This window comes from Echiichthys vipera, assembly GCF_963691815.1.
Source record: "Echiichthys vipera genome assembly, chromosome: X".
Taxonomy (NCBI): domain Eukaryota; kingdom Metazoa; phylum Chordata; class Actinopteri; order Perciformes; family Trachinidae; genus Echiichthys; species Echiichthys vipera.
This window is the reverse complement of record NC_139825.1, coordinates 9928621-9938184: the sequence shown is the minus strand read 5'-3', so window position 1 is coordinate 9938184 and position 9564 is coordinate 9928621.

Sequence of the window (9564 nt, the reverse complement as noted above, 5' to 3'; positions counted from 1 at the left end):
GATGAAATGTTGAGAATAGCTTGAAATTTGAATTTTCCTGTAGTAGTTTAACATCTTCTCTCTTTAAGACTTCACTCTTTTATCTAATGACGAAACACCGGGGATGAAGAGGTGGGAAGCAACCTTTAGAGGAGGGTCAAGACGGGACGGGCTTATGTCGAAGAGAAAATTTAAGCCGTGTCTCCCCTCTGTTGTTATGGGTAATGTACGGCCTCTGTACAACAAAATGGATGAACTGACGGTACTAACGCGGAGCCACCCGGACTTCTGTGAGTGCAGTCTGATGTGTTTCCCATCAGCTACATGCAGACATGACTGCACAGGGACATCACGGACCAGAACGTCTCCGTGGACGGCTTCCACAACGTTCGGGCTGACTGGGACTGCACCGAGAGCATTAAGGGGAAAGAAGGGGGGCTTGCTGTTCTAGTAAACAGCAGATGGTGTAATCCTGGTCATATCACCATTAAAGAACAGCTCTGTAGCCCGGATGTTGAACTACTGGCCGTTGGACTCCGTCCATACCGTCTGCTTAGAGAGATCCCACTTCATCACCGTTGTTCTGTACATCCCTCCCTTTGCAAACCTGACTTCTGCCTGTTGCATCATACACGCCACCATCTCCAGGCTCCATACTCAACAGCCCAGTGCCCTCATCATCGGGAGACTTTAACCAGGTCACCTTGGATAGAGTTCTGCCGACCTTCTTACAGTATGTGAGCTGTCCTACCAGAGAGGAGAGGACTCTGGACCTGATGTATGCTAACATTAAGGATGCATACAAACCCTGCTATGTGCCTCTGGTGAAGAGGAAGCCTACAACCACAAGGACTGTGAGTAGGTGGTCTGAGGAGGCTTATGAGAAACTGCAGGGCTGCTTTGAAGTGACTGACTGGTCTGCACTTTGTGAACTGCACGGGGAGGACATGGGCTCACTGAGTGGACTGCAATGTCCCAGCTCGGACTGTAACCTGATACGCCAACAATAAACCTTGGATCTCCAAGCACATTAAGGCCATCCTGAATGAAAAGAAGAGAGCATTAAGAGATGGCAATCGTGAAGAGGTGAGGTGAGGCGAGTTCTCAGACTTAAAATCAGGGACGCTAAAGACAATTATAGGAGAAAGATGGAGAATAAACTTAACATAAGGGACGTGTGGAGTCGCATGAGAACCATCACCGGGTTCCAGAAGACTGGTAGCACGAGGTTGGAAGACCGTGTGGACCAGGCCAAGAACTGAACCTATTTTTCAATAGGTTTGATACTGCGGCCCATCCCCCACATGACTCTGCTCCTCACTTCACACCTACCTATTCTACCCCTCCCCCCTGCTCTACATCATGTCCTCCATAACCGGACGACCTCAGCACTCCTCCAACGAACACCTCTACAGTGTCCTTCATGCTTGACCTGGTGAGAAGACAGTTGACAAGACTCCACTCTGGCAAAGCTGCAGGCCCCAATGGCGTATTTCCCGGGTGCTTAAAGCCTGTGCCCCCCAGCTGTGTGGAGTACTGAGTCAAGTCTTCAGCCAGAGCTTGCACCTCCAGAGGGTCCCTGTGCAAGACGTCCTGCCTCATGCCTGTGCCAAAGACGCCACATCCCAGTGGCCCTCAGGACTGCAGACTGGTGGCCCTGATGTCCCACATCATGAAGACCATGGAGAGACTCGTCCTGGAGCAGCTATGGCCAATGGTCAGGCCCTTCACCGATCCACTACAGTTTGCTTACCAGCCCCGCTTGGGAGTTGAGGATATGGTAGAACAATGTATTATAAAAATAGAAAGGTCTACAAGAAGGAGTCAGCAGAGAGGTCTCACAGCAATCAAGGAGAATTTATTGAATCAAGGTTTAACACACTCATCACAGAGTTCCAAGATCCACAATACCAAAATTCCAATTCCAAGTGTCTCTTAACAGAACTTCCCGTCCTATACCGAGGTCCGTGTGCTGACAAAGTTCACATGCCCCATCAGGTCTTTCCAATACACACTCAGTACATTTACAATCAGTGGCGTCTACTTTGTGTCCAGACGTCATCATGCCCAAATACAGTTCTAATGTTTTCTAAACAGAATGTGTGCTTATCAAGCCTATTTCCCCAGTACTCAGTGACCTAGCCCTGTTATTCACTTTCTCAATCATGTTTTCTTCCACAAGGACTGCATCACCTACCTGCTGAACAGAGTCTACAGTCATCTGGACAAGCCTGCGAGCACTGTGAGAGTCATGTTCTTTGCCTTCTCCAGTGCATTTATCACCATCTGTCCGGCTCTACTGGGTGAGAAGATGGCTGCGAGGCAGGTGGAGGCCCCCATCGTGTCCTGGATTGTGAATTACCTGATGTGCAGACCACAGTATGTACGCCTACAGAACTATGTATCTGACAGGGTGGTCAGCAACACTGGGGCCCCACAGGGAAATGTCCTCTCTCCCTTTCTCTTTACCCTCTTTACCTCAGACTTCAACTATTGCATTGAGTCCTGCTACCTTCAGAAGTTTTCTGATGACTCAGCAATAGTTGGCTGCATTGGAAAGGGGGATGAAAATGACTAGAGGACTATTGTGGGCAACTTTGTCACTTGAGTGTGAAAACACCTGTAACCCCTGTCTCCATCCAGGGGGTCCCTGTGGACACTGTAGAGGAGTATAAGTACCTGGGGTGTACTTCAATAATAAGTTGAACTGGACTAGGAAGGACCAAAGTCAACTCTTCTTCCTGAGTAGGCTGAGGTCCTTTAACATCTGCAGGACGATGCTGAGGATGTTTTATGAGTCTGTTGTGGCCAGTGCGATCTTCTTCGCTGTCACATGCTGGGGCAGTGGGCTGAAGGTCACAGACACCAACAGACAGCACAAACTGATCAGGAGGGCCGGTGATGTCGTGGGGGGAGGAGCTGGACACCCTGGCGACCATGGCAGAGAGGAAGATGCTGTCCAGGCTCCGGCCTATCTTGGACAATGTCTCCCACCCTCTCTGCGACACACTGGCCCAGCAGAGGAGCACCTTCAGCAGAAGACTCCTCGCACCCAGATGCACCACATAGCACCAAAGGAAATCTTTCCTGCCTGAGGTCATTAAACTATACAACACATCCTTTGGAGAGTCTGTCACCCCCTCTCTTTAATACAGACTCAGTAATAAAAAATCTGTTCTTTGCACATTTTTACGGTACTTTGCACATTATTACAGTACTTTTGATCTGTTTATATTACCTTTGTAATTTTGACATTATATATATAAAGTTATATATATATACTGTTTTATATTTCTGTTATTACAAATATATGTTATCTGTATAATATTGTTGTTATTGTTAAATATGTTGTTTGTATAGCTTGAGTTTGAAACAAAAACAATTTCTCCCTGGGATTATTTAAGTAATTCTGATTCTGATTTTGATTCAGATGGATGACAGTTTAAAACTTTCTCACAATGCCTCCCTGTTCTCATACATAGAGTTTTCAGTTAATTCTTGTCTTTCTTTGTCCTCAGCCTACGGCCAAGAAATAGCCTCCCTGTTGTTGCTGTTACATCTCCTTCCACCTCCAAAAAATAGTGCATGTGATAAGGTTGAGAGACTTCTTGTCTTTCATAAGGTAATTATATTATTAAGGTGATTAAAATAATTTGTCACGTCACCTTCTTAGCAACATATGTAAATGAAGGTTTTCAAAAAGGGGACAGAATTGTAATTAAGTCTTCATCCCCATCTTGCACTAGCCAATGAGAAGATGTTTGAATAATCACTTCTGTAATGTACTTTTCTCTGTGGCTGCATATTATTCTTGTGTCTCAAGTTCAGTTTTCTGATCTCAACCCTAGTCATGCTGCAGTTTGGAGGAACAAGCGGGGTCTGCAGCCGTACCTCCTTGCTGTTGGGAGTCAGAAGAGCAAGATTGACAGCCTCTACATCACCATGGATAAGTGTCTCATCCCATGCAAGGCAAACAGCTCTCTCGGGGCATGGGATGAACTTTTCAAAGCACATTTTGTCACATCACCGCAGACAACAGTGTATAACATTGATGTTGGGAATATGAAGGAGTCACCCAGAATTAGAGACTTGAGAGCAAGACTGCTTAAGCAGCCAGTGGCACTCTCATCCTGTGAGTAAGAAGCTATAACAATGCTGACCTGTTTCATATGTCAGAAAAATTCTCCCAGCAGTCAGCAGTTGATTTCACAGGAATTAACAAGTGAGCTTCGCTCACAAGCAAAGCATACAGCTATTTCTGCTTTACCTATAACTGACCCCCAACATATCTGTGATAAATTAATCTTTTAAAAATTATGAAAACGTGTTCACAAATCTGAATACAGAATGAAAACGAAATAAATACTTCAACCAAAAATGGGGAGTTGTCGAGCCAGTAGAAATAACACTTGGAGTGAGATATGATAACAGGCGAAATCAGAAATCCGGTACTTATGATCAAGTACCTGTGAAGGATACTTTTTAAAATGTGCAGATTTTAGAAACATTGAAGTTCATGTGCAGAAATCCAGACATTTGTATATTGCTAAAGAAAATGTGTGAATCAAAGCTGACACTTACACTGACTTTTTTGATGAATGTTATTTTAAAACCAACCCTTTGTTTACAGCTAATAGACATGCATTACAAATTCAACTATACTATGATGATTTTGAAACATCCAATCCCCTTGGTTCCAAACCTGGAACTCACAAAATTGGCTATCTTTATTTTGTTGTAAGAAATTTGACCTCAAAATTTAATTCCGTTTTGATTAACATTCATTTGGAATCACTTTTTCACATATAAGATCTTCCATTTTCAGATGAGCAGTTAAATGGTACAATCTGTCACTGGAGATAATCTAGGAATGCACACAATTATTGGTTTTAATGAGTCATTTGGTAGCCGTCATTTCTGTCGCCTTTGTTTGATTGAGAAGAATGATTGTCAAATGGTATACAGTGATGATGATCCTAAGGTGATCCTTCGTGGAAAAAGATATATTTGAAATGCATTGCCAGTCTCTCCAGGAAAACCCACAATTAAAGTCACTATATGGTTTGAAAAAACTATTTAATTCATTAAAGTATTTCCATGTTTAGAATAATTACTCATTTGATATCATGCATGATCTTCTTGAGGATGTGGTTCAGTATGAGATAAAATTTATTTTTGGATATCTCACACAACACTTTGTCAGAACAGGACTTGCTTTCCAGGATTTATGGTTTTGATTATAGATGTTTAAAATGAAAAAATTAAAGATTATTTTGGAGAGTGCTGGCAACTGCATTGGTTTGAGCTCTATTCAGACATTGTGTCTTGTGAAAAACATCCCACTGTTGTTTGATGACATTATTACTGCAGGAAACAAAAACAGGAATTTTGTTACTGTTGTTACTTTAAATAATGAACATAGTTTTTTCACCTTCTCTCACTCTAGGTATGACAATATTTTTGAAGCATTTGATTGTTGACCACCGCAAACTATTTAAGCACTTGTTTCCACATAGAAACTTGATACCTAAGCATCATTTTATGATTCATTACCCATCTTCTATAAGGAAAAAATGGCCCCTGGCCATACATGTGGTGTATGAGGTTTTAGACCAAAAACAAGCTGTTTAAAGATTATTTAAAAAAATTCAAAAACATAACCATATAACTTCCTGAAAAGCATCAGACATTGCTTATCACTGGGAAACCTTCACCCTCAAACAAAATGAGTATGGGCCAATTAAATCTCTCTCACTTTAGAGATGAGAATGTGGGCAACAATGAAATGCTTGAAACAAACTTTTTTCAACTGGTTGGGTTAAAGTTGATGGTGTAGAGCAGTGGTTCTCAACCTTTTTTCAGTGAGGTACCCCCTTTGAAATATTTTTTCAGCCAAGTACCCCCTAACCAGTGCAAAACATTTTTGGTTGAAGAAAAAAAGACTTAAAATACACTCCCTCACATAGTCTCTAAAGCGAGCAGGGGGTCGTGACAACCTACCAGCCCGAAAGAAGCTCGGCGGGGCAACTGCCTGGTCAGGACCACCTGCAGCTTCTTAGCCTGTGCCACGACCGCAATCCAGCCTTCATCAAAGAGAGACCCATCCGCAGGGCTACCAGGCGTGGCAGCATCCTCCAGCAGAGCAGTGAGTGGGGAAGGGGCGAGGAGGTTCCTAGAGGGGCCCTCCAAGGGAAAAGCCACCGGCAGATTGTAGCCTGTCATAATGGACAGTCTGAAGGGGAGGCTAATCCCCGAATGGGCTACTAATCTGATAGGTGACCCCAACCTTATCATCCCTGTCCATTCGCCGTTGCACCAAGTATGGTCCCTTCCAGTGGGGGGCCAGTTTACCACGGCTCTCCGTGGGGTCATTCAACCACACAAGGTCCCCAACCTCATATGGTTCATGCCTCAACCTGGTATCATAGTAAGTCTTTTGCCTTCTGCTTGCCGCCATATTGTTTCCCCTTGTCTGACTAAAAGCAGTGTCCAAGCGCTTGAGAAGAGAACCAGCAAAGTCCTCTGGGGACCCATCTTCTGGCCTGCCTTGCACCAGTGGACCCAGCACCACATCCACCGGCATCCCGGCCTCCTTGCCGTGTGTGAGGAAGTGAGGCGTGAACCTGGTGCTAGAGTGTACACTGGTGTTGTATGCAAAAGCGACCTGCAAAAGGAAAGAGTCCCACTCTCCCTCACATGACAAGAGAAATTTAACCAGCTGGTCAATAAGTGTTCTATTAAATCTTTCCACCATACCATCAGACTTTGGATTATATGGAGTGGTATGAGTCTTCTTCACACCCAGCAGCCTGCACAAATGTTTCACCACATCTGATTCAAACTGCCTCCCCATATCTGTGTGCAGCGTTTCCATCACACCATGTTCCAATATGTAGTGCTGAAAGAGACGTTCAGCCACTGTAGTGGCTTTCTGATCAGCGATGGCATACAGATTAACAAACTTAGTGAAATAGTCCTCAACAACCAAAACATACCAGTTGCCTGTAGAGGTGACCGGCAACTCGAGTATGTCGGCCGCGACACGTTGGAAAGGTCTCTCCGCCTGTGAAGTCCTCATAGGAGCATGATGTTGAGGAACTGGGGACTTCCTCCTTTGACAGGCGTAACACTGATCACACCAAGCTTTAACATCACTGTACATAGTGGGCCAATAACAAACACCTCGGGGACGTGCCAAGACCCGTTCAAAAGCAAGGTGAGCCATCAAAACTGTGCCATGCAGGTGTCCAAGGACCTCAGGGACCAAGACAGCGGGGACCACAACTTGTGTTGTGTGTCCCACTTCAGACAGCCAAACAACCCTGCACAACAGTCCATCAATGAAAGCCAGTCGGGGAAACTCGTGCCACAGTCTCCTTAAACTCCAACCAGCATCCTTCAACCTCCACCTAGGGGGTCTCTGACCTTCCTCCAGCCAGACCAACACCTGTCTAATATCAGCGTCACTCTGTTGGAGCTCCCTGACATTGGAGCCATCACGTGACAGCGTGTAGATTAGGGCTCGATCCACACAAGCCTGGTGGTCAGAAGGCAAATGGGGGCTGGGGCTAGAGCCAGGGGCCTCTAAAGAGGTTGTGGTGGAAGTGGGAGTCTCTATGGCGTACACAGTGTCGGGGTCATTGTCCATGACTGTCTGGGTACCTGTGCACAAGAGCGGGGGTAGCAACAGGGGAGTCATTGTTCGTCAGCTCTGCACTGAGGTCGGGTCTGCGTGAAAGAGCATCCGCATTAGTGTGTTGGCCATAGACTTGGACTCGCCCACCGAACAGGAGTCCGGAGTCACTGCCGCTGAGCTGTCATTGTGACCCTGTGGTGGCAACACTGGCATCCGGGTCCCGATGCCAGCTACTTGAAGTTTCCCTGCTCTTCTCTGTGCGGAGATGGAGATGGTGACCATCGCAAGGGGGAAAGAAACCTCACTCCCCGTCGTGGTTGACGTTCCTCTGTGAAGCGTGCCCCCCTCTGGCACTCGCTCTCCAGCCGGCGCGGCAAGAAGCCAACAGCGGTGTCTTGGGCCCCCCGCTCTCGTGGAGACCATCCTCCTCACGTATCCTCCCTGAAGCCTGCGCTGCGAAGACCGGCCTCTCGTGCTGTCGCCCATCTGGAAGTCCCTGGAGGTGGACCTGCATCCAAACCCGCCACAGGCGCAGTGACAGGCACGCCGCTGCTCCCTGCGCTCCCCCGGGCTACGCTGACGAGCCCCAGTAACAAGGGAGCCAGGACCCTCACACACAGTCCCACCGGAACGTGATCTCAAATCCCTCACCTCTGTTTGCAAATTGTCCATCTTTGAGGTGAGCTGTTCCATGGCATGAACAAGCTTCTCTGTGGTGTAAGCATTACCGTCCAACCCACCTGGTGGCGCCGGATTGAGAGCGGCCACAACCGCAGGATGTGGGTTGGAGTAGGGCCATCCAGGAGCGCTCACCCTCAAAGCCTGCCTGGCCCGTTCACACTGGCCTGCTATAGTCAAGGCCTCCTCCACATCTGTTGCCCACTGTTCATGGCACTTAGCTTGGAGGGCAGGGTCGAGCCCAGCAAGAAAACATCTAAAAGTCTCACCGTTCCTGGCAGCTCTGTCATAGTCAGGAAAAGCCTCAGCCACGAGCCTGGAGACGTCGGATGCGTAGACCTCCAAACTCTCATTTGGCTGACGAGGCCGCGCAGAGAAGCACGTCTGGAAATATAGGAGGAGCTGCTTTTGTCCAAAGGCGTCCTTTAACCTCTCCTTCGCTCGTTCATAGTCACAGCCGCGCCGGCCAACCTCGTAGGAAGGAGATTTACCAAAGCGGCAGTGTAACTCACGCTCCCAGCCTCCCTTGTCTTGGCACGGACCGCAGCTTCAAACTGCTTCACCCACGTAGCAAACGCCGTCGCCATGAAACGCTGTCGCCACGAAACGGCGGCGGGAGCTTCACTCTCACGCCACCAGTCCATGTAGCGGTGCTCCCGTAATAATGTTCATCCATGTCACAGTCCGTAAATTCGTTCTTCAGTCCTCCGAAAGAGAAAACTGCTTCAAAAGCCAGAACTCACTCCAATCACCGCTGCCACCAATGTAGCATTCCGAAGTGGCTTCTAAAGTCACTCTATCCTGATGACAAAAACTCATGAACAGAAAACTCTTTGGAGCTGAGCAACACACTACGTTTATTCACCTTTTTTCCCCGCAAACACAACAACAACCACCTGTCGCCTCTCTCTGACGTCACACCCGTGCCCCACTCTGACACTGCTGCGTCCGTTCAGATGCTGCTGCAGGATTTCCAGCTCAAACCGTTTACACAGAAAGCGGCATTGACAACATCAAATATATCCTCTCCTGTTGTTTCCCCCCTCCAAACTTTTGCAGAATAGAATGTGCTCATAAATGTCGTCAGTATCAACGTACCTCACAAAAGCAACAAGTTGCGCTGTTCCACGGACATCTATGGATTCATCCAGCTGGAGTGAAAAAGAGTCGCCAAGTTTCCCCACAACTTGTTCGACAATGTCTGTTCCCATTCTATGTATGTGTATGTAATTTAACAAAGGAACAGTCTTTAATGTTTTTGTCCAGCATAG